General features: G+C 37.8%; 1 protein-coding gene across 1 annotated transcript in view; it reads right to left on the reverse strand.

Moving 5' to 3' along the window:
* The window catches only part of LOC136845713 (uncharacterized), a 229204-nt gene extending 203843 nt beyond the window's left edge, over nucleotides 1–25361 (reverse strand). The window contains exon 1 of the mRNA XM_067115888.1: nucleotides 25022–25361. The gene's annotated coding sequence lies outside the window, so the exon portion shown is untranslated. The remainder of the gene's footprint in view (nucleotides 1–25021) is intronic.
* Nucleotides 25362–27277: the final 1916 nt, after the last annotated feature.

The following is a 27277-nucleotide window of genomic DNA, read 5'->3' on the forward strand; positions in this document are numbered from 1 at the left end:
TACTTATAATATATTATATATACATATATATATACTGTATACATACACATATGAGTACGTACTTCCACCTCTACACAAATATGTAATGAATTCTACAACATTATGTTGATTAAATCATGGAGTTTTGTTTACCAGGTATTTATATAATTCATCAAAATGTAATTCTAACTAAGGACATGGAACGTATAATTCCATACCTTCAACTAAATTATTATTATTATTATTATTATTATTATTATTATTATTATTATTATTATTATTATTATTATTATTATTATTACTTGCTATAGCAACATCAGTCATCTGGGATAAAAGAGAGGTGGGAGCAGCATCAGGGGTCTCACAGTCACCAGAAACATGACTCTTAAAATCGCCGACAAAGTGGCCAATTACTATTATTATTATTATTATTATTATTATTATTATTATTATTATTATTATTATTATTATTATTACTACTACTACTACTACTCAAAACTTGCAGTCATACATTGAATATGTATAAAGTCAAATAATTACGAAACAAGTTTTCTCACAAACGAATGGACGTCTACTAAATACAGGTAAGTCTTTGTTACTGATAAACAGAATAATAGCAACTAGACTAAAAGTAACGACAGAAGAATAAGGGAACAAAATCCGCATCCAGAGGGGCGGCGGTTGTCCCTTGGCAATAAATCAGGACATCAGAATCACGTCGAGATCCCCAGCGGAAATAAAAACTGGACGACGAAAGGCATCCCGGCAACTGCTGTTAGAGGACCGACTGACTCCACTGGGTATTTGACTCCCCGCGAGAGGGATGTTGTCGCGTTCGGTGACTGGACGATGTTTTGCAAGCCACGCTGAAGCCAATCTTTGGAGAAAGTTGAATTGAATAGAAATGAATATAGAATTTAGGCCAAAGGCCAAGCACTGGGACCTATGAGAAACTGACAGTAAAAGGTTTGAAAGATGTAACAGGAGGAAAACCTCCCAGTTGCGCTGTGAATCAACTGTTAGGAGAGGGTGGAAAGTAAGATGGAAGAGAATGTGAAAGGAAGTACAGTAAAAGGAACGAAAGGGGTTGCAGCTACGGGCCTAAGGCACGCTGCAAAGAACCATAAGTAATGCCTACAGTGCACCGCGTGAGGTGCACTAACGGCACTAGCCCCCTATGGGGCTTTGGAGAAAGTTCTTTTTCATCTTTCTGGGATATGGCCTTTTCTTTTCTGCCTTCTATTTCATTCGTCATCTGCCATACTCCCCTTATTCGCCTTGATTAAATCATCCGTTTCTTTTCGTTATGTCCCCCTTTTGTCTTTATTTCTTTCTCCGTAGTTTTCTATCCTCGTAGTTCTACTTTTGCAATTTATAATTATCATTCTACTTTACGACAAAATTATTGGTATACTCTGTTCCTAAAAGCAAAGTAAATTGGTTTTTCCTCCTTCTACTTTACGACATAATGACTGTTATACTATTTCTAAAAGCAAGGTAAATTGGTCTTTCCTATCTTCCACTACAGCATCCAAAATCTATGAAGAAAAGTGGCACCAACTGTACACAAGTAAAGAATGGGCCGAAGTTTCTTCAGCTCAATCGACTTTTCTGTACAACGTATAATGCTGTATGAAAACTTCAGCCACGGCCGATAAAACTTTTAGCCGCGGCCCATAAAACTTTCAGCCACGACCCGGTGGTGGCCTGTGTTGCTGGTACCTATATCGGTGTCAGATGTACGATCATGGCTAACTTTAACCTTAAATAAAGTACAAACTACTGAGGCTAGAGGGCTGCAATCTGACATGTTTGACGATTGGAGGGTGGATGATCAACATACTAATTTGCAGTCCTCTAGCCTCAATAGTTTTTAAGATCTGAGGGCGGACAGAAAAAGTGCAGACGGACAGACAAAGCCGTCAGAATAATTTTCTTTTACAGAAAACTGAAATGAACATTAGTATATATTATATACATAAACACATGATAATCTGCATGATTGTAGAGCATCAAACCGAAATCTTTAAATCCAAAACCAGGCTCTATTCGCATTCAGGTTGGCACGTCATGAATGCTAATTAGCACAAATCGGTAGCCTTTATTTTACGTTTATATTTATCAATCCAGATGTTTCCTTACTTGAGGAAAAAGTTTTCAACGGAAGGTATTCACGTTCACTTACGATAAAACAATGAACACTGACCGCAAATATAACAAATATTTTGATCACAAATTGTATAAAGCCATAAATCTTTCGGACAGAACTGTTTCGCTTTTTAGCTTTTCATTCAGCTAACATCCGGTTTAATTCTAACTTAGTCGCTAATTATCATCAGCACTGTCATAATCTAACCTCACTGAATTCAGGAAAAAGGTTTTTCCTCACTGAAATATGAAAGCATTTTCTATCAATAACGGTTTAATTTACACTTTCTTGTTCCCTTCATTTCGCAATGAGAACAAAAGACAAACTATACGTCTATCTCATTGTCTGATATGAAGGCTAACTAATCTGTGATGGTAACATTAAAACATTTTATCTTTACTAAAAATATTTTCTTCAAGAGCAATGGGAAGGCAGCTCAGATTTTCTTTGGATATTTCAACTGCTTTTCTCATCTCTTGGATATCGCCCTATCAGTTTCGTCCAAATTATCGGTAGCAGCATAATACTAGTTTATGGTAAAATACCATTGATTATAAGATATATATTTGTTAAATAATATCAGTTTATTGAAAAATTATTACTTTACTGAAAACTGTCACGGACAGGAAATATCAGTTTATTGCAAAATCTCACCTAATATATTGTTGATAACAAACTGCATTGCAGGAAAGTATAACTTAGCCTGAACATTCTCTTATAGTCTTGTAAAGGACATGGCACACGTTGTTTGAAAAGCTAAAAATTTCCCCTTGAGCTGTGGTGTTTTACGAATCGGTCCTTCAGTAAAGAATATCGACGAAAACTCAGAAACAAAGCCTTAATGAAACTTGCAAAACCCCCATATCCTCATAATAAGACCATTCACCATGATGTAATTCATTCACAAACATTATGTATCATTTTTTCTTTCTATTTCGTACACAGTGTCACAAGAGGAGACTGCTCTACATATCGGAATCAAGAAACACACACTAAAACCGTGTGGCATTCAAAAGAAATAGCTCAAAAAGGAGTAAAGAAGATAATGCACAGATCAATAAGGAAAACTCACTGCAAGGACCCACGAAAAGACCCAGAGGCCGCAATCAAGAGCAGATCCGCGGAAGGGGTTCGCAACATAATCAAGCGAGAAATTGAAATCATTCCAAATCTTGAAGCACGAAAACCATCAACACACTAACTCCAGGATGAACCTAACATACACGAATAGATTTGCCTAAAGGGACAAGAAAAAACAAGTAAAAAATGCGCCGAAGTTTCTTCGGCGCAATCGAGTGTTCTGCACAGCGTAGGCTATAATGCTGTGCGAAACTTTCAGCCACGGCCCATGAAACTCTCAGCCGCGGCCCGTGAAACTTTCAGCCACGGCCCTGTGGTGGCCTGTGTTGTTGGCTCCTATAGCGGTATCAGACGCATAATCATGACTATCTTTAACTTTAAATAAAGTAAAAAACTGAGGCTAGGGGGCTGCAATTTGGTACGCTTGATGATTGGAGGGTGAATGATTAACATAGCAATTTGCCGCCCTCTAGCCTCAGTAGTTTTTAAGATCTGAGGGCGGACAGAAAACTAAATAGGGGGGATTTTAGAAGGATCGAAAAATGCCAATATACGATATCGTTAACCGACACGCGTCCAAAAATAAATAAATAACTAGAGATGAGATTGAAACAATCCGCACAAGACCAATGCACGTGCCAGGATTAACAAATGCACACTAACACAACAGGATAAAAACCGACACACGTACCAATACAAATGCAAATCCAGACGCCAGGTGCGAAGGCCTACTATCTGCATTCAAAGACACGTATGTATGCCTAAGGCTGACCTTGAGAGTTCTTCATAAAATGAAGTCACACTTGAACCCGACAAGAATCTTCCGGTATGCGACATGCACCAAGCAACCAGTACAAATAAACGAGTGGCACCTGGCCGCTAACGAATCTATCTCCTCTTACTCGCATAAATACATTCTAACTTTTTTCTCTGTCGCTACCTTTTCCAGCATAACTTCAATGTATTTCGGGAAAATGAACAGCTCCATAACGCTACTACTTCTCACTACTTCTTCTGTCATTGTTCGTTCTCATGATGGTAGTTCCTACCAGGAACTCGGAGACTGTGTATAAACAGTAAATACGATGGCACACAAACAAAAACATCACTCTTCATTACTAAGACTAATCGAAATTTGAGAGTACGGATGTTATTTAAAACCGCTTTATCGGAGAGCTTTGCTGCTCTCATTAAGCATGAATTCTTACAACGTACAAAATAAAAAAGAATCTGTACATCCGTAGTGCATAACCACTTTTGGCTAAAACAACTGATCTTAATAAACTCAAAAATATTTGTCAAGGTAAGACAGAAATGGCCACGGCAACCTGGATCAAAATTTCAGAATCTGTAACGCAGTTGCGTTTGGTGCCTTCAGGCCAAAGACAAGGTATTTCAGGAGAGATGCTGAAAAAATTATTTTGAGGGCAAGCTTTTATGGAATGGCATGCCAATATCTGAATAACAATAACAATAGTAGTTGTTCCATCAACCAAACCCTAATTCTACCAACACAGACTCTTGCTCAGTGAACGCATGGATCTCTTAGCTTTTTTGTTTCATGATCCAGAATGAATCACTTCAGATCATTAACCAGATGAAATGAATGCAAATAATAAATTTTAAAAAATCAGCGTTATTAGCTAAGTAGTTATAAATATCACTTATCAAGCACAGAGATTACAGCGGTGCTTTGCAAAGATCGTTTCAAAAGTATCTTTATAATTTAAATGTTTACAGCTTCATTCACCACGGAAAGCAATACTGTCGAGGAACAAGTAATTTCATCTTGATATGACTGAATAGGCAGGGGCCCCTCTTAAATGAGGCACCTAACGTCCTCAACCTCTCAAACCACACCGTTACTTTCAACACATCCGCCAAATCCTTCCGCAGTTACGAAAGAAAGATCCCACACTTACACCTGGCTTTTACGATATTTTTTCATAAGCAAAACCCCAAATTTTTCACAATTTCAGAAATTTCTTTCACTCTTAAATAATCAAGAAAGGCAACAAACTCAGGCCTAATTTTTCTTGAATACATACCCAAGGAAGATTACAAACTTAGGCTTTGCTTCTCTCATTTTCTATTAAAAGATACCAGAAAAAATACACAAACTGCGGCTTAGCTTTCACGTTCTTTTCCCTTGAACAGACTCAGAGAAAGACCACAAAATTAGGCTTTGTTTGATGCTCTCATTTTCTTGAGACAATTCCCTCAGAAAGTTCACAAAATCACATCAATATTTCTGAGACAAAGTCTACCTAACACAGACTCATCACGTTCTAAATTACTCAATGGCGGACATTCCTAGGAGTCTCTCGATGCAATGTTCCCTTATTTATGACAGAACAAATTAACGGCTGGGAGACAGTGGCCTTGCCTCGCTCGCTCTTCTGAGTTTTTGTCGAAAGATACCGACAGTGGCTACAGAGGCCATGATTGCTTCTGTCGAGAAATAGTCACGTCCGATTTGGAGACAATAAGAGGTGATAAAAAACAGTACGTGTGTCACATACATATATTCTGTGCATACAGAGAGAGAGAGAGAGAGAGAGAGAGAGAGAGAGAGTCCATACCTATTCACAATATAAACGCAGTATTTAAATTTACGTTTTATCCTTCGCATTATACACACTCAAACACGCAAAGAGAGAGAGAGAGAGAGAGAGAGAGAGAGAGAGAGAGAGAGAGAGAGAGAGAGAGAGATTATTTCGAATTAGTGTTCCCTACCTTTATGTATTTGGTCATCATTGCTGTGATAAGCAGTGTATCTGATTTGACTGTTGTGTGTTAAAATCTGTCCCTCTATATCGATCCAAAACTAAAGAAAATACTTACCAAGACCAATTTGGAGATGTATGAAATAAACGTATTGCATCAAGAAAATGTTAAGACTATAAATTAAAAAAAAAAAAATGTCTTAATGTTCACAGGTTGAACTGAATGAGTATAGAATTTAGGTCAAAGGCAAAGCACTGTGACCTGTGAGGTCATTCAGCGCTGACAAGGAAACTGACAGTAAAAAGGTTTGAAAGGTGTAACAAGAGGAAAACCTCGCAGTTGCACTATGAATCAATTGTTAGGAGAGGGTGGAAAGTAAGATGAAAGAAAGAGAATATGAAAGGAGGTACGGTAAAAGGAACGAAAGGGGTTGCAGCTAGAGACCGAAAGCACGCTGCAAAGAACTGAGGGCACTAACCCTCTACAGGGATTTAATGTTCACAGGCAGATAACTCATGATGTATGTAACACTCTTTATAGGTAACAGGAAGAATTATAACCAGGGTGAAAAGCAACTCATCAATGTAAAGATTAAGGACTTGACGAAAAATAAAAGGGTACAACTAGAAAAGATCCAGAACGGAAAATAAATTGGACGAGGTTGAGAGCTTAACTAAGTTGTGTTGGAAAGAGTAACTCGAACGGCAATAAAACGAATTTATCTGACACGTTTGTTTACAATTGTTTAGGCGTATTTGTAGTCGGGTAGGAATAGTATGACTGCTGTTATGTGATAATTATAATCAAGATTATTTTTTCTCTGATATTACATTACATTAAAATATAACATATTACCATGATATGGTCGAAGATCATAGTAACTGTAACCAACAAATACCAAATGAATCATTCGAAATAAACTGGGCATCAAGGTTTGCAATACTTATAAGAGAGTGAATGAAAAGCGAAGTAAAGGTAGCAAAATCTGCTTCAGAGTTTTCTTCTAAATCAACTGAGTACTCATCTTTCAATATAACTCACAGTTGTCGGTAATATTAATTTTAACTAAAGCATTTTACTTGAGTTCGTATCTTGAGTCATTACCATGGCACAAGTTTATTTCAACCTTAAATACTTTTTAAGTTATCCCAGTGAAGTAATACGCAAAGCCAGCCCTTCCAACGTTTTCTACAATAGCCTGTGTGCTTCAGTTTCCCCTCTTGTCAAGGGCTATTGTCCTAAAACCTCACCAACCACACCCACCAACGAGGTCCCTAAAACCAGGCCTTTCTGATCCACAAATTGATCCGCTCTCCCAAAACCAACATCCCGCTCCTACCACCCTTCAGTCTCCTCACCTGTTTTTTCGTTCGTTTTGTCTTTTTGTTTTACTTTTTTCATCCATTTTTATTAATGACTTGGTTCTTTCCAATCGACGAGCAAAACCAGGAAATAAAACGCAATGTAGTCAGGGCGTCGTCGCTTATCGACGGTTTCTTTTTACATCGCCTAAGTTTGACAGACAAATCGGTCATGTTAATAAGACTGCAAAATGTACATTAACCATTTTTAATTTACTTTCCTAATGCCTTGTCCACCTCTGATTTAACTGCAGAATACACACACACACACACACACACACATATATATATATATATATATATATATATATATATATATATATATATATATTATATATATAAATGCACATATATTTACATATGTATATATATATATGTACATATACACACAAACACACACACACACACACACACACATATATATATATATATATATATATATATATATATATATATATATATATACAGTATATTATACGCAATATAAAACACATAGAGAGCGCTATTACTCCTGCATCAATTAAAAACCTGAAAGCCAAAAAATCTTAGGAGGGACATGACAGCCGTTTGGTCTCACGTGTTGCCCAACACCGGGTATTTCCGGCGCTGTGCACAGCAGCTGGGAGCAGCGGGAGTTGGACAAAAGGATATTCGAAGGTAGGCAATAATAATCAGTCAAGAGAGAGAGAGAAAAAAAGAGAGGGAGAGGAAATTCCTCTTGCATAAACAGAGACTTAGCAACTGGTACAAATGGTCACATGTTCGCGTATGGCGGTATGCGCAAACCATAATTCTTTTTAAATATGCAAATTGTGGGAAAAGCTGCAGGACGGCATTAATTTTTTTTTTTTTCTAGTTTTCTGAACATCTGAATGAGGATTCCTCTATTCTCTAATAAGAGGTGAAGGTTCGTAGAGCCAATACGGACTTTGGCCATAGTGTAAGCTTATCTTAAATCTTATCATTAAAAAATGTGACTTCTTGGTATCAAATGTGAACTTTTCTGATAAACTTCAATACTGTTCCCTCACTGATATGTATGTATGTATGTATGTAAGTATGTATGTATATATAATATATATATGTATGTATATATACTGTACATACATACATACATTATGTATATATATATATATATATAATCTGTGTATATATATTATATATTCCAATCTATACTTCTTTCATACAGATTAAACAAATATTGCAATTCCTTCTACCTACGCCAACTGACCTAAGACAGGACCTTTACCGTGACAGCCTGTATTCCTCCTGCCGACCTCCCTCCGCCCTTCCCCGGTAGAAAGAATAACACTCTTCCTGTTAGTTCCTCCACTGAGGTGATGCAAGGGGCCCGTATTCACGAATTCATTTGGCCCTTCCGAGAAAGCCCTGGACCCCACCAGGTATCTACCTAGAAATGGTGACTCATATCCTGGATGCGGGTCTACACCCGCGGACGTCGGGTATTGGTCAATGTATATCAAACAACGTTCATTTATAAAGGCCTCCATATCATCTAATATGAGATGCTTACCATATTCTGGAAAGGCAAACGACCAGATATGTGTGTGTGTGTGTGTGCATATGCATACATTCATATGATACGTTATTACCCAATAAAAATAATGTCAAATGTTTGACTGTATTCAAGTAAACTGACTCACCGATCTCTAGCTTCACTTAAAATAAATATAAATGCATATTTATACATTAGGATTCATTTACAATTGACTACTGTTATAAAAAAAATAATAATTCAAAAGCACACCACGAAGAAAGATTTCTCTTGAAAAGCGTTTGGTCTTTGACAAACATTTACCTTTACATCTTGAAAATTAAAGCACAACTCCAGCCATCTCTTTAAAAAAAAAATACCAACAACGAAGCATGTGATATTAGAAATATATATCTCAAGAACTCACGAGTCACTTTATGATAATTCAAAATATAAGATTAAGTGTTTAAAATATATACATTGAAAATAATACCGAAGAAAAAGTGCCTCGGCTTGTTTTGCTCTAATACCAAAAAATCCACAAAAGTTATTGCATGAGACAAGCGTTCCCCCCCTTCTTCAAATAGAGCACACGAATGAATATTAGCGGTAAAAGTTATGTAGATATTGTCTCTGCTATGTCTTACAGGATCTCTCTAGTTTCTTTTTTAACGGGCTTTGCTACGACGGGATATTTACTCGACGTTAGTCCACCAAGACGCAGATCACGGAAAAACTGGCGCCCCAGTGTACGGAATGGAAACTGTGGCCTTGCTGGCTGAAGGCTGCGCGCTGCGACCTTTTTCCGAAAAACTCTGACGTGACAGTTCACTGTAAAAATGATTTATGTGCCCGTGCGTACGCGCGCAGGGAGGCGGTGAGGACGGCTTGAAAATCAGCTGCAGTTGCAGCTAATCGATACAAAGTTGGACCGATTTTGACAGCCTTGAACAATTTCCTAAATATTGCAAAAACGCAGATTAAGTCGAATCGCTTGGAAAACAAATTGAAAGTAAAGATAAGGAAATCAAAGTCGAACTGACTCCGGCCGTCTGCGTGAAGCGACCGTTAAAAGGTTCTCATTTAAATCTCCCGCATCGCCCGTCCTCAGCCTGGTTTGGGTTCCATCTCCCTCACCCCAGCTGACTCCCACACGTCACGTCTTGAACCCGCCCACACCGGCTTTGCCCACACCTGCTCTCAACGTCACCACGCCCATATCACCAGCACTTCTGATATCCGTCCTTTAACAGATACCTTGAAAGAAATCCCAGTTTTAGCAATTATTACAACTTTAAATGGGAAAATATCTAAGATTTTCAAAAGTCAACCGTTCGTATTCTAGATTAAGTCCTTTGAATCTATTAACAATAACAATTCAAAATACATTATATATTTAACGCATGGAAGATCTACGTTCCGTTTAACTAGTATGATTAAAACAACAATAGTAATTTATGAAGAGGAATTTCTGTCTTTATCTCTCCAAAGACACATCAGGATAAAGACAATGACAACTTACCCTTAAAGACTAGAAGATTTTTAGACAAATTAGAAGTATTAATATTGAGGACTGTCAACTATACATACAAATCTACATTGTTTTATGCATTGCAGTACAGTAGGTACCTATTGAGAAGTTATGCTGATAATTATAATTCAAGAATGCTGAAGTTGAATATTAAAAATATTTTCTTATCGTTTTTAACATGGCACTTTACACTGAATTACAAGTAAACCATTGTGTTGTCTACATTATTATTATTATTATTATTATTATTATTATTATTATTATTATTATTATTATTATTTGTTCCTTCTGCTGTTTTTGTTACAATAGTAAATAAGCTCAGTTTTTACTGCCAGTCTCTTTGTAAATATGTCAGTTTTTAGATCAAATTGAGCGCATTAGTAACCACCATAAGTTGATACTTTAGATTACTTTTGACATTTGATAAGAATTAAGACAAACTTCAAGATAATTTCCGAATACTGCTGCTGCAATAATATAATAATAAAAGTAGAAAAAGAGGGGAGAAATTAAAATCGACAACAGTTTCATTGTGCTTCTGTCCCTCATAGTTAAAATATAAAAAAAAATTACTTCTAATCTTCGATTTTCTTTTATACATCAAGTTAACCGTTGTAAACTGTAATTATCCATTAACTACGCGTTAATTTGCAGTTGTGACATTTCAAATGCTAGATTTTTCCACTTCAGCCATCGAACAACTGAAAGTGATTCTAGCACTGCTGCTTGCCGGGAGATCTTCGAATTTTCCTCAAGTTTTGCTCAAATACGTTGCAATTCGCCGAAGGGCAGCGGCAGGATATGTATATGGCCCGGGGATCGCAGACTCGCAATGACCGTTGACGAAGCAACCTTAGATGACTGGGCGTCCACGTGCTGACTGATTGGTCCTCTGCACAAAGCACGTGTCGGAGAACGACCACAGCGCGCATGACAGAGAGAGAGAGAGAGAGAGAGAGAGAGAAACGCCAGCGCTCAGACAGACGAGACATAGAGGTACTGGCTAAAGGCCACTGAAAATGTGCGCATGTGAGAGAATGAATGAGTTTCCCGATTCCTTGAGCGTACTGGGCAAGTTCTTTTATGATAGCTCCAGCTCTCATGAAATACAAAGAAAATTTAACTAAACTGACTTAGCATTTGCTGTCTTTAGGGTACAATGTTATAATGTAATGGTCATATTCAACTTAAAATTACATCTTTACCTATTGCGATAAATGACGGCATATTCAGAGAGAGGGAGAGAGGGAGAGAGAGAGAGAGACGACGGCAGATGGGTAGCCAGGTGTAGTTTGACATATCCCCCTACCACCTCCAACTTCCGGTCACAAGGTGGGGTTGAAGAAGGCAAGTAGCCTAACTCGTGCAGCGGAAGCCTCTCTCTCTCTCTTTCTCTCTCCCACACACACACGTTTCCCTTAACAAGGTGTCGTTCCAAAGTGAATAAACACAGCAATCTCTACTACGTCTGCGGAAGCCTCTCTCTCTCTCACACACGTTTCCCTTAACAGGGTGCGGTTCCAAAGTGAATGAACACAGCAATCTCTACTAAGTTCGCAAAAATCTTCCACATTAGATACCTCCTCATACACCTCCACATCTGTACTTCTTTCATCGTCTACCCACCAGCACATTCTGGATTTTCTTCTCCTCTTCCCTCCAGACACTTCCAAATTATACTGCGTTCACCAGCCTATAATCCTTCGTTCTTTTTAACAGTTTACTTATCTCTTCATTTCTCACCCTTTCCAATACTTCTTACGTCACACATATTACAATTGTGTACGTATACAGTATGTATGTGTATATAAATATGCTGTATATCTATCTATCTATATATATATATATGTATATATATTTTATATATATACATATAATCTACATACATACATAAACACACACAACACACACACATATATATACCGTCAGTTATTACTTTGAATGTTATGCACTATTACTGACATTGTTGATTCAACGAGTGCGGAATAAACATTAATGCTGCAAGTTATTCCAAATAATGATCTGCGCTATTTATGATTAAAGGTACAGTCAAAGGTTTTCTGGTGTCTTTTTGCATCCTACTGACAAAGCTGACACTAAGTCGACGGCAATGGCGGCAAAACTGAGGTTCCTCACTTTTGTCACTAGCAGCCAAAGATCGACATCACCTTTTTTGCTGGACTGGTCGATATCGTTCTCGGCTAGCACTCTGCAGGGCCGGCGTTCGAATCTCCGGCCGGCCAGTGAAGAATTAGAGGAATTTATTTCTGGTGATAGAAATTCATTTCTCGGTATAATGTGGTTCGGAGTCCACAATAAGCTGTAGGTCCCGTTGTTAGGTAACCAATTGGTTCTTAGCCACGTAAAATAAGTCTAATCCTTCGGGCCAGCCCTAGGAGAGCTGTTAATCAGCTCAGTGGTCTGGTTAAACTAAACTATACTTAACTTTAACCTTTCTTGACACTGGAAGTCTGTCTAGCTTACCCTGTCAGTACAAGAGAAGCTTTAAGCAGTGCTCGTAGTTGCAATGCATAACAAAATTCTAGGGACAAACTGTTATTTAACCACTTTTTTGGAAGACTAACAGTTTTATCACTAGCAAAACATACGTAAAATTAAGACTTTTTCCCTTAGCTTAGGTGAGTATTAAGTTCGAACTAAAATATATATTCGCGAAAAGATGCCGCTGGCCCTTGCAACAACATCACTTTCTGATGTCCTTATTGGTGGCATGGCATCACTAAATGCCGAAAGAAAACATCCAGCTGATAATATTTTAAGTTACGACATAAAATGAAGACAGGAAGGAATGGGGTTGGGAGGGGGAGGGGGAGGAGAGAGAGAGAGAGAGAGAGAATTACATAAATTATGATCTCGATAGACCAACGAACGAAGTCCTCAACAACAGAGAAGTCATATGTAGCGAAAAACACGAAAATCTCTAATCACAGATTCAGACTTCGTTTTTATTATGACGTTCAAATCTCCACCTCACGTCCCCATAATGTCTCCAAATAAGCCAATTCACCGTCCAAGATTTTCTTATGCTATCATTTTACTTTACACAGATATTTACTGAAAAATAACAGAAGGAAATGAAAGATCATTTTATGAATAAATCAATAATTAAACGCCAAATAAAACAAACAAAAAAAATACTGAACTGCACTGTGAGAGTCAATCCCTGATATAACAAACGTGAAGCAAAAACACGATCTACGGTCTCGATGTCGCTTATGCAGACTCTGGGTTATAATATAATTACTATGAATCAATTCTCGTTCAAAAAAGTGTAAAGCTTCAAATGACCCAAAGAAAATCCTGCCCCCCCCAACAGAAATAGTATTCAGATTCAAGGAAATCTATTAACCCAGGTACACTATGCTGACACCCAGACCAACAAATAAAAATAATATCAATTCATTCAAAGGTTTCTCTTGGTCAGAAGTGTAAAATATATCTTAGATGGCGCTTTAGAACTTTCGTTCGGACGTTATGGTTTTATTATTTTTTTTTTTTCTGGCCAAGTTTGAAGCTCCATTCTCAAACCTGAAGAAGTTATTCAGTGTGAAATTCAAGAAAGAATACGAAAAATCTCACACAAAACGTGACGTGATAACAAGGACAAAACAAAGGAAATCAAAAGCACAAATGAAAAAATCCCGAGGCTAAAACGAGAGCGGAAAAACACGAAGTATTGTGCAATGGTGGGCGACCGATATAATTATTCTCTCCATCACCCAAACATTTCTTTTCTGACACAAAAGCACTTATCTCATGATAGAGATGTAAACACGAGCCACACGCGTACACAAACACACACCCTCACCATACAGAGCAATCCAAGGCCCCCATCCCATGGAATGTTGGGTCTTTTCATTTGCATTTGGTTAAAAACACCTCTCGCCCCAAGACCTTGGGCTCTCCCCGGGAGGAAAGAGCGAGGTGTTCCTCATGCGACGGGAGAGATGAGATCAGGAGTGCATTGAATTGAATATAGAATTTAGCCAAAGGCCAAGCATTGGGACCCATGAGGTCATTCAGCGCTGAAACGGAAATTAAAAGTAAAAGGTTTGAAAGGTGTAACAGGAGGAAAACCTCGCAGTTGCACTATGAATCAATTGTTAGGGGAGGGTGGAAAATAAGATGGAAGAAAGAGAATATGAAAGGAGGTACAGTAAAAGGAACAAAAGGGGTTGCAGCTAGGGGTCTACAGTGCACCTCATGCACTAGCCCCCTACGGGGATGAGATCCAGGAGGAACTCGAGGTATACAACTGAATTATATGACTTAATGGGAATCAAAACAGCCTGAGCTCTATATGACTCATATTTTTCCTAAATATTCCTATGGAAAACAGTGACCCCGTGATGTGGACCCTTGGCTTGGGCAATTTTGAATTTACACTACAAGAGTATGAGTGCATGTTCTTAACGTCTCCAGTGTAAAAGTCTTGACCGCTGATGTGACCCCAGGGGTTGTGGCTTGAACCTGATTTCCTTGTTTCACGATTTTTTTTTTTCTGTGGAACGGCAGCTCGGTGGAAAACTTGTTATATGAAGCCGCCCTATCTTCACAAATTCATCATCTCCCATAGCAAAGCAAAGGAGCATCGCCTCCTTGTGAACGAAATTCGATTTATCCAGGGATTTAAAGTGCAAAGTTTGGTTAAATTAAATCAGTGCCCCTCCCTCCAACCCAACACCCCAAAAAGAAGTCATAGGTATGAAAATTTACACCAGACATGCATTCATCCAAACAAACATAAAGGACGACGGATTATCTTCGATCAGAAAAACTTACCCAATAGCTTATCTTGCCTACCAACTTACTTAAGGCTAACTACATACAGGTACTTCATGCGACAGTATCTACGATACCTTGAGCAGTCCAGTATCCTGAACCCGCTCAATAATTCTTCAACCATTTAATGTTTTTCATTTGAAGCCGTTAAGACTCGATTACGCATACTTTTTTATTTTGCTTCATCCAGAGCATCTAACTCTAAATCCAAAGAAAAGTTCTCTCAGCTGTCATGACCAGACTGTATGCACACTTACTGCATAACTAGCTGAAGGGTATGAAAAAAAAAGGAATCCTAATGAGGGTGAATTTTACATAACTCTTTATTCCGGTATAGTTAAAGAACAGTCCTAGTAGCAGACGTGTTGGGTGTACAGAAGACGTATTTTAAACAGTTTTCTTGGTTAACTAGAGGAAATACAGCGGATGGTTCGACCAAAAGGGAGACTGAATATCCCATGGTAACTACTAGTCTCGATAGATTTTTTCTAGGCCAGTGGTTCTCAGCCAGGGGGGAATTTAAGAGTTTCAGGGGGGGAACTGTTACCACAGATTGGCAGGCTCAAACAGGTTCTAGGACCACACAAAAAGCAGTGTGCATCGGTCGGCACTACTGAGAGGTCATGCTAGCTTTGTCGCATATTATTTGGAATGCACCTTTGGAGGCACACAATTTTGGAAAAGGGTTGGGGGGGGAGAATGACATTCTGACATGTGGTGTAAGGGTGCATGGGCCAAAAAAAGGTTGAGAACCACTGGTGTGGGCGAGCCATTCGATTCTGGAGAGGCAACAAAGTCACATGCAATGCTGTCCGATGAAGCTATTCCCTTTGCATGTCTAGTGACATTAAAAACAGCAACACTTCACAGTAACTCGAGGCTCGTTTCACATACAGTATATCTCTTCTTTTTCTCGAATACCAGTTCGGACAACGCTTTTCAGACTGCTGAGATCTGCGCCACCGGCTCTGCCTCATTCACGCAAAAAGCATCACCATATTCCTTACAGTTTATATAGAATAGCCCTGGGACTTCCTTCTCCTCTTCTACAGTCCTTCAAAGTGGTCTTTAATCCTGCAAAAGGCGTTCTCTGTCACTAATAAGGAAAGCAATTGCATTAACGCTATTTCTATTTACCGAGTCCGGTTAAATACGGTCTGTTTTTGGTTGGACTCTCTTACGTATACAAACTCAGCTGAACTGCAAATATGATTTTATTCATTTTATTCATTTCTTGTATCTTTATGACGCTGGAACCAACAACACAGCCCCTACCCTGCAGAGAACAATAAAGTTGCCGAGATTTTCTTACAAATAAAAGGACCTGAGAAAAAACTCCAGCAATATACTGTACATGAACGGATGCACATTATAATCACGGGAGGAACTGAACCTTGAGAAACCATTAAGAATTCACTTTGATAAGCAAACACACCTGAAGGCTCAAGAATTAAACTACTGAATAACAAAATAAGAACTCTCGAGTGCGCGCGCTCTTTCTCTTCCCTCTCCCTCTCTTCGACATTCTACTCCCCTAGAAAAGTCAACAGCCAAGGATTAGCTAGAGGCCACGGATGTAGCAGTAATTTCGGTCCAATAGAACAGTGTTCCCAGGTCTGAAAGCCAAGAGGGCTTTGTCCTGGTCATATTACGCCAGCTCTGAAACCTTGCAGAGTTTCCTCGATTGAACCAGCAATTTGTTTTCAAGATATCTGGCTTGATTACCATTCGTTTGCTTGTCCGTCTGTCACTCTCTCTACCAAGAGACAACATAAACAAGTAAAAAATGCGCCGAAGTCTCCTCGACGCAATCGAGTTTTCTGTACAGCTGCTACAGCGTATAATCAAGGCCACCGAAAATAGATCTACCTTTCTGTGGTCTCGGTATAATGCTGTATGAGCCGCGGCCCGAAACTTTAACCACGGCCAGGTGGTAGCCTGTTCTAAATCGTTGCCAGACGCACCAGTATGGCTAAATTTAACTTTAAATATATAAAAAAAACTACTGAGGCCATAGGGCTGCAATTTGGTATGTTTGATGATTGGAGGGTGGACGATCAACATACCAATTCGCAGCCATATAGCCTCGGTAGTTTTTAGACCTGAGGGCGGACAGACAAAGACGACACAATAGTTTTCTTTATAGAAAACCAAAAAAGCCGTCCTTTCGGTTGGGTAATATGAGGAATCCCCAGTGACTGGATACAATCACTCCTGCAGGTGTTGCAGACGAAGGACACAAGACATACATCAAGAATGGCATTCAGATTACTCTCCTCGTTTATGCTATGTCATGAAAATTTCTGGTTATCAAGCTCGATACAAAAAAATAGCAGTTTACCTTTTGGCACTGAGAAACAAATGCGTCAATTGGTTCAATGAGTTCAGGGGAACATGCGATACACGGACAGGGTTCTTTACCGGTGCATCGTACTTCTGTTCGCAAATTATTCTGGAAAAGAAAAAGAATACCGGCAATATACAAGAACTGTCTTCGTTCCGACAAGGTATTCCGGAAAGCACCAGAAGGCTTACAGTATCACATTCTGCAGTAATACAGTTACCTTACAAAGTTGTACAATATAAATTTGTTGTTGAAGTACATTACAAGTTTTACAGAGGATTTTGGGCAGCCATTCAGCTCTCATTATCAATAATCGTGGATACTGGTCTACCTCTCCTTTTTACAATAATGATAAGAAGAAGCAGCAACATCAAATCGGGAAAGTCTATCCATGATAATAGTTACCATGGCAACGGCCGATGGAAAGAGTACACAACGAAGAGGGAAAAGCGTCACGTTACAGAATCATGCGCTGAAGTAACGTAAACAGGGCGACGCATAACCTTTATCGATCTACATTTTGGGCTTCCGCAGGCGAATGTTATAAGCTGAAATCATCCTGGCTGTCCTTTCCCTGGATAAAAATGCCGTTCAATTCTAGTTTAAGGCGTAGACAGTTAACTGTCCATGACATTAAAAGCAGAATAGTGAGATCATGTCTGTCAACATAGAAAACGAGATGCACCTCTGATTGGTCAGGGAAATTTTATTAACCTAAGCTGACAATGGCTCCTCTTTTGTCATGTTTAGTCTTCTAGTACAAGCCTTCATTTTCGAGTTCTAATCGTGGGATACACCACATTGTGTAGGTCACAAACACACGCACAATCCCCACACACATATACACACAAGCATAGACATATATATATATAGGCTACATATATATATATATATATATATATATATATATATATATATATATGTGTGTGTGTGTGCGTGCGTGCGTGCGTGTGTGTGTGTACAAAAGTCTGTGAAATGGCTGAACTGCTAACAACTAAATGTAGCTGTTAAATTTACTTCCTGATAATTTCGTCTTTATACAGCTTACTATCCAAATGTACAAACAGCGACAATTACAACAGCAAAAACACGAAAATACAAAATACAAAAAAAAAAAAATTCTTTTCAACAACAGAGACGATAGCCTAGGAGTCGCATTAAACATTCAAAGATTTAATCATCTCCCAGGAAAGGGAGTTCAGTACGCGAGGAAAAATGAATAACAAAGGAAAATGAAAAGGGGGAAAATACCTCTCCCTCTCTCTCTCCCCAGCAACAATATCGACGAGAGAACGACGGAGTTACAATAATCAATAATAGGGCTGCGTACGAACCTTAACCCTGCTGGCAGTTGACGCCGAAGACCTGTTCGAACATTCGCTCAAGGTTCTCTGAGCGCTGATGGCTGCAAGGAATATACACGAAATCTTGAACTTAGTAAGGCGTTCTGATAAATGTCACTTGGTAAGAAGGTTTCTGTCATAACATTTGAACCTGGCGAAGACGTCTCGATCCTAATAGATGTTACAAGGTTTTGGTTCTAATATTAGACCTCAGTAAGGAAGGTTCCATTTAATACTGAACTTATCTGAGATTCTGTCGCTAGTGTTTGACCTTGTTAGGGAGGATTCTGTCCTAACATGTATCTGAAAATATAGGTTCGGTTCTAATATTTGAGTTTGATATAGAGATCTTGATTATATTATCTGGGCTTGATAGGGAGGTTTCAGCTCTAATATTCGGTATTCCATCAAGGCCTGGATTGCCATTTATTTTGCTAAACTGCTGAATATAAGCACGCAGTGAATCATAAATGTCAGATTTTGGTCTAAGATAGAAGAAAGAATAAGAGAAGAGAACAACTGTTTCCTTAAAAATTAAGGAAACGATAACTGCAGAGAAGGAACCTCAGTCTGAAAACATTTTTGCTAATCACTGAAGTCATCTGCGGTCAAAGGGGAAAGTCCTCTTATCTCCCAAACGATCCCACTGCACAGTTCATCATACGTTTCTTTCTCTTTAAAACAAGCTTTAGAAGTCCAATCCCGTTTCAGATTTCCTCGTTGTTGAAATCAGCACGCAGGACGCGCAAATCTTCTACCTAGATGTATGTGTAACCTGACGCCGAGGTCTAATGAATGTTCGAGGGTGGAATATAATGAGAAAAGATCCCATTATAACGAAACAGACATTTATCATCCATTTCACTACGTACACCCAATCGCCCCCCGCCCATTAGCAGCTGAACTCAAAATATTTTCATAAAAATGAATTAACCATCTCCTAATACTTGACATTAGAACACGACTGCAAAATCTATACCTTTGCCAAATTGATTTATTGAACTGAATATAGAATTTAAGTCAAAGGCCAAGCACTGGGACCTATGATGTCATTCAGCGCTGAAACGAAACTGACAGTAGAAAGTTTGAAAGGTTTAACAGGAGGAAAACCTCCAGTTGCACTATGAATCAATTGTTAGGAGAGGGTGGAAAGTAAGATGGAAGAAAGATAATATGAAAGGAGGTACAGTAAAAAGAACGATAGAGGTTGCAGCTAGGGGCCGAAGGCACGCTGCAAAGAACCTTAAGTAATGCCTACAGTGCATATTACTCGCCTACGGGGAATCTGATTTATTGATTTACTGCTAAACCTGGCTCACAAATATGGCACAAACAAAAGCTGACCTACTGCAAAATGAGGCGCTATTGTGCTCTTGTAAAAATGAATGCAAACGACAGTAAGGAAGCAACTAATTAATAGGACCCATGTTTCAAGCGATTACGTTTTATTGTTAAATCCAGTCCCAGTGGATCTGTAGGGCGACCATTTCCCTATCTTGTCAAGTGCTTATTAACCATCCTACGTCCACAATAAAAAACACATTTACGAGCACTGGAAACAGTGCTACGTATAAGCATAAGAAAGACCAGGCGCACACATCAATTATTACGTGCATACGTACCTGCGTACGGGTACGAATACAAAACGCTACACACCCATAAGCGCACGTACTGGTATGCTAAGGGATTACTCAGAGATACTGTACTGAGTCACCATCAGTCAAGACTAAACACTGATGAAATAATTGATCATATACAAACCGTTCTAAGTCGCGAGTCATTTGAATGTTCCTTAACAGCGTCACGGACAGGTCAGACCAAATACAAGGGCAACATTGCTGTCTTTCAAACCCTTGATCTCTCTTTCGTTCTTGATGTCAAGTAAGAGCAGCTTGATTTGAGCGCCAGCCAAAACTGTGTAATGGAAGCACTTTCACCTTCACCTCACCTAGTGTCTCCCCTTGACGTATAAGGGGGACCTCTTTCTTCAACTCACTTATATCTGCCTTATCCTCAATCACTTTCACTCCAATTCTTCTTGTTAATGACAACATTGTAGACGACACATCAATTACCTAGCGTCATTGTAGAATTATTATACTATTTAGTGACTTTAACGATGAATAAAACCACGTAATCACACTTAAAATCCTTATGAGAATGGGAAACCTTTTGTCCATGCATCATACGAGGCTAAACCATCTAAGAAATGTGCCGAATTTCACAAAGAAACCCCATCACGTCTACACTATGTGAGTCCGAGGAAATTATGCGAGAATATTGGCACGATTTAAAAAAAAAATCGGTTACCGATCAAACAGGTTCAGAAATAGTTTATAGGAAACGGGAACTTAATTTCATTTTCAGTGTTTAAAGTTCTTGTGACACGTCGAGAGAGAGAGAGAGAGAGAGAGAGAGAGAGAGAGAGAGAGAGAGAGATTTGCATCTCCCAATACCACCAAATCCTCTTATGGAAGTGATCTAGCCACTTTGATCCTATATATGACTCAGAGGAGAGGGACGAGGGGGTGTCTAGGGATGTGAGGCGTGGGGAAGGGAGCAATGGGGGGGAATTACGAAGGGCTGGAGGGAATGAGTTGGTAGGTGATAAGCCAGGCATCCACTCCACAAAGACGCCTGCAACAAATTTTAGAAATTACCATTGAGAACGACGCCGTTTGAAGAGCAAAATGCAGACATGCAGATCAGAGTACCGGAGCAGATAATCGTTTCGTTTTATGTTGTATTAACTGCTTCATTTTCGGAGTAAATGCAATTCTTCTTAACGCCGAGGACATTCGCACAAACGGCAAATCAGCTGTAATGGCTGTTGTTCACAATGATATTAAAAAACGGAAAATTTTTATCCCTTCTTTACACCTGAGGGCTGCCTCTCCGAAATAAAAATACGCTATCAGTCCTTTCCTTGGGCTTCAAAGACTGCGATGTTCGACCCACATACAATGGGGCAAATAATATTATTGACATTTTTTAAAGATACAAGCAAGTTCATCACAAAGGAAAGGATGTAACAGCCGTAGAACAGGCTTGGGGTACCAAGGAAGTTTTGCTTTTCATAAAGTACTCGCAGTGGACGTACAACTTCGTCCTCAACCAGTTGTTTCCTTCCTAACTGTAGGTTTTGGAAGTTTCCCATTGCTTCTCTTTTCCACCCTGTTTTCCCAACCTCCCTTAATATTCTAAATTCCCCATGTCCCTTTTTTTTAAATATATTTTTGTTTCTTTTGAGCAAGAGATTTGCCACTAGATATGATCAGCAAGTTATCGGAGGCTCTACTTTTAATGAAGTCAAAATATCCAACAAAACAGACCGCATCGGCGGTCACTCAAGTCAAAAGCTAACCAGGTACCTGATTATCCCCCAAAAGCTAATACTTGATTACACGCATGGGCCAGGTAATCGGCTTAGGCTGTACAAGGGCCTGTAATAACTTAATGTTGGGACAGCTCACGAAACAAGTCGGGCTAAAGCTCAACCATTCTCAAGACCAGGAGAATGGTTTATCGTTTTAGCACAAATTACTATCGAAAGTCATACAAATCACGAATAAAACCTTTCATAAAATGTAAGAAATAAATATTCACCGTGGGAACATGCTCATCGCGATTATATAAAACACGCACACAGATACACACACACATATGTGTGTGTATGTGTGTGTGCGTAAGCCTGTCAATCAACCACGAGTTTGAACTTATGTTTTTATTATTTTCAAACATTTAAATTTTACGTTTCTACTCTATATGGTATATTAATGGTAATTACGTTGAGAGAAGATTGTCAACCAAGAAGCCTACAATATTATGGAGTGGAAATCCGTTTAAATAAATAAGTACATGCACCACTGATATATCTTAACAAAAACCTTTAATGAGAATTTCTAAAGTGAAAATCTATGACACCCTTTTTGAAAATACATCTCCACTGGTTATATCTTATCAGATCTTATTCCAAGCAAATTTTACACTAAAATCTCGTTTCAAAATCGCATAAAAGCTTAATGCTTAAAATCTATCATGTTGCACTCTATAACAGACGAGTGTTCAATATATGGTGTAAACACTTTATGAAGAAAAAACAAAGTACTTCTCACATATGATCAGACTAAAGTTAAAGAACAGAAATTTCAAATAAGGTCAAGTTCAAAATGGCAGGTGACTCAGCATATGAAAAGGCGTATTGGATCTCCATGCTTGATCAACAGTCGAGCAAAACTTCTAGAAGTCCAGTCGTGCCTGCATTCAGAAAAGACAAAATAACCTCCTTTGAGGTTCCACATCGACCTACTCTTCCTTATCTCGATGAAAATCGACACGATTGTATTATTACCACAATAAATGAGCAAATAGTGCTACTGACATTTCTTAAGCTGCAAGTAAATTCGTCATCAAAAGGGAACTACAACGGCGGGTGAACGGGCTTGGAGTCCCAGCATTAACATTCGAGTTGAGCACAAACTGATCTACCCGTGAACTCGCAGTGAAGACAATTTCAACTTCACCCTGTTTATTTAGGTTATTATCTCCTTTCGTTAACACGTCATAACTTTATTCTTAATAAAATACTTGATCCCATCCATCTATTCTTCTGCAGTCTACTAACCTATGGTAGGTACTCCCTTTGTTCTCTTTTACGTGGTGAGACCGCAGATTTGCACAATGTAAGACTATTTGTGGTTTCTTTCAGCTACCTTCTAGGAAAACCGGTTCAAAGTGGTGGTTTTCTTTACGGAAAAAATTATTAGTATACTGACGATCAATGAAAGATATATAAACTGCATAGCAAATTTCTATAACCTTTATTTCAAAAGGACCACATGAGTTTGAGCAATTTTTTTTTAATAAAAGTAATTTCAACAGTTTCCGTATTTTTTTCTTACATTCAACAACAATCCTTAACACAAATAAACCTGAATCTAAACTAGAATATCTCATATAAAGAACGATTATTTCGCTTTCGAGTTTCTTCAATTCAACGGCTTCTGCGGAGCCCATTCTATTCTCAGTCGTGCAAACTCTTCGCTTCATCTCCCCCGGTCATTCTACACATCTATAGTATTACCTGTAACAGTTACTCTAATTATAAATGTCATCTATTTCCATTCAGGTCATCCTGCTTTCCATTCAATTATCTGGATTTCCATGTTAATTTTCACTTTGATGATTCTCCTCTTAAAAAGCCTTTTAAACTCGTAAGCAACCTTCTCCACTTGCTCAAATTAACATCCATAAACATCAGCCATTCCACCATTCACATTCTCTTCCAACAAACATGGGCCTACATCACACAATATATATATATATATATATATATATATATATATATATATATATATATATATATATATATATATATATATATATATATATATATATATATTGTATATATATGAGATGCAATCAGAAGAGAGGTAGATAAGTGGTGCAGCGACGGCTAGAGACTGCTAGATACGTCGTATGCTCCCAGGCTAACCGACCTCCCCCTCCCCCCCTTCTCAGTTCACCCACCTGGGTAAGGGTATGAATGTCAGGATCAATATCAGCCGTAAAATTGCTAAGAAATCGAAAGGCTACACTTTTCTGGTACCACCTGTTAAGAAGGGCAGAAGGCGCATGGTAATATATATATATATATATATATATATATATATATATATATATATATATATATATATATATATATATATATATATATATATATATATATATATATATATATATAATGTGTGTGTGTGTGTATGTATATATATATATATATATATATATATATATAATGTGTGTGTGTGTATGTATGTGTGTGTGTGTGAACGCGTAATGTATTTGTTACTAAATCTAAGTGACTCTGAATAAAAATGTTGCAAATGCAATAGATAATTAAAATTATAATAACACTGGAACACCATTTTAAAAATAAACACGTACTGAAATACAATATTTAAAAACTCACGGTACGTAATAATTTGTTCCGGACGCTCTAAAACATCTCTTGAAATTTAATATCTTACCATAACGTTACATTTTATGAACAATTTCGTTAACACGCGCTCACGCACACATGCATTTATATTCGTTAGTAATCACTGACTGAAATGCGGTCGGTACCAGGCTAGGAACGTCAGTACATTGTCTTCAGATGTAAACACTTAGAAATCAGTAATACAGATATTCAATTAAAATGTAAGACATACCTTTTTATCCAAGTCGACGATCACCGCGGAAAATATTCTTCAAACTATAAATGACGCAAAATCCAGGACAACGATTTTCACCACGTATAGTATGAAATTTGCTCACTCAATCACTTTCAGTTTCAATATATTTTCTCCTTCTTGTCTGAGAATTCTGTAATTAGTTTATTATTCTGATAATAAATAAACATCAACGTGACAACTGTATTTCACAATGAATAAGTGTTGCATAATGTGCGAGATACCCAATTCTAACTGTACACAAAAACAGATTCCATTGAAGGAAGTTCGCTGTCGGAGCGGGTAACAGTCCACGTCGGTCTGCTGTCTGCAGCCAACTGAGGCTGGTTGGCCGTCGCTGAACAGGGCAACGAGGCAACGACAATTAGGGGACTCTTTACCTGCCGAAGAACGGTTGCCAGTTCATGACTATTTGCTCGTGTGCTGGATATGAACACATCACGCCAATATCAACTTGCTTTTAGTTTGTTTTAGATATGTCACATGTGAAATTTGTGGCAAACTTTCAAGTATATCACTAATTACGGGCGTGTTCCTTTGATATGGGCTAGCCCAGAGAAAAACAGAAAATAATCTCCATCATTCTTTCTGTAATTCTGAATCTGAGATCAATCCCCTAAGGGCAAAACGTCCACATCATCATTCCATCGGAGGCACAAACTGACCTATAAGCCTTTCTACAAACTCTGCAAATCAAGAATAACGAAAAGTGGTAGCTTCTCCGGTGACAAACATGCCCTCAGGTCGAGCTCGTCATAGAGAAATATTTAAAATTTGTTTTATCCACCTAACCTACCAACCAGTCAGGTATATTTTGGATTAGAAAATTCTGAAAATTCGAAAGCACCATTTTGTTTCGCATGTTGTGATTAAAACAACCAACGTAAATTTCCGTCGCAATATCAAAGGATGAACACTAAAGAATAGGTAGGATGTTATTGTTCAGCTTATTTAAGTAATTACGTGAAATAATCTGAATTGTCGAAGCTTCAGACTTTTCCTGGTGGAGGCAGCTGATGAATGAGAAAATTTCTACATAGAGGAAAACAAACTACCGAGCACCAACTAACAAAAAAATTATATATATACTGTATATATTGTATATATACATATATAAATATATATATATACATATATATATATTGTCATGATGTGTACCAAGTACGTGGTTGTTACACAACTAATCACAAAATTCAAAAATTTACCTCACTTCAGCCAGATACCTGAACTCTCACAACTAGAAGAATTACGACTGAGCACTCTAAAGGTAACAGTGATCCCTTTAAAAGTTCATTAATCACATGAAAAATCAAACTAAGTTTATCAAGACTAGTGTGAGGTATCAACAATTAAACAAGAAATATTCTAAAGCAAAAGGGCATCACTCCATTAAACAACTTCAATTTGTTTCCCTGGTCTTAATTCACTTCAGCAAACTAAAGGAACAAAATATGTTTATCACTTTGCCTTATGCATACAATTAATCCTATTCATTGGTGGTCAATAAATGAAAAAATGATTTTAAAAATCTTAATTACAAAAATTTATTGTTAAATTCAAAATTTATAATTAGAATTCACAATCTGAAAATTTACTGTTACTTGAAAACAATACAAAAAATTCAATTAATTCTTGAGTTAAATTATTAAACAAAACTAAATCACAAAACTTTAATTTACCAAGAAATTAAATTAATCAGGCAAAATTTAAACCATCAAGAATTATTCAAGATTTGAAAAGAAAATCTTAATAAATGAAAATTAAATCAAGTATGCAATGTCAACTCATTAAGAAATATTTAAAGTGCTAAGTAAATAAATGTTAAACCACCAACATAAATGTGAAAAGTAAAGAGATTGCAAATACAATACACAAAAATACACAAAAGATTTATCGATAATAATTTCACTTAGGCAAAAATGTTCCTAATATACCTTATTATACCATGGTATTAATAAGTAAAATTCACTTTACCTTATACAAGCTTGCGAAAACCTTTGTAAAATCCTTGGCAGCTGCTTTAAATTCACAAAACACACTTTTTTGTCTGGCGCCGTTACAACCAAATTTTTACACTTTTCCTATACGCATATCTCAAAAGTTAAGACTAATACCAGTGACCACAAGTATTTTACGTTAACAATTACTCTCTTTTGAAAAGTTAAGCATACCTTAGTTTTACCAGACCACTAAGCTGATTAACAGCTCTCCTAGGGCTGGCCTGAAGGGTTAGAC

The sequence above is a fragment of the Macrobrachium rosenbergii genome, chromosome 14 (assembly GCF_040412425.1).
Source record: "Macrobrachium rosenbergii isolate ZJJX-2024 chromosome 14, ASM4041242v1, whole genome shotgun sequence".
NCBI classification, from domain to species: domain Eukaryota; kingdom Metazoa; phylum Arthropoda; class Malacostraca; order Decapoda; family Palaemonidae; genus Macrobrachium; species Macrobrachium rosenbergii.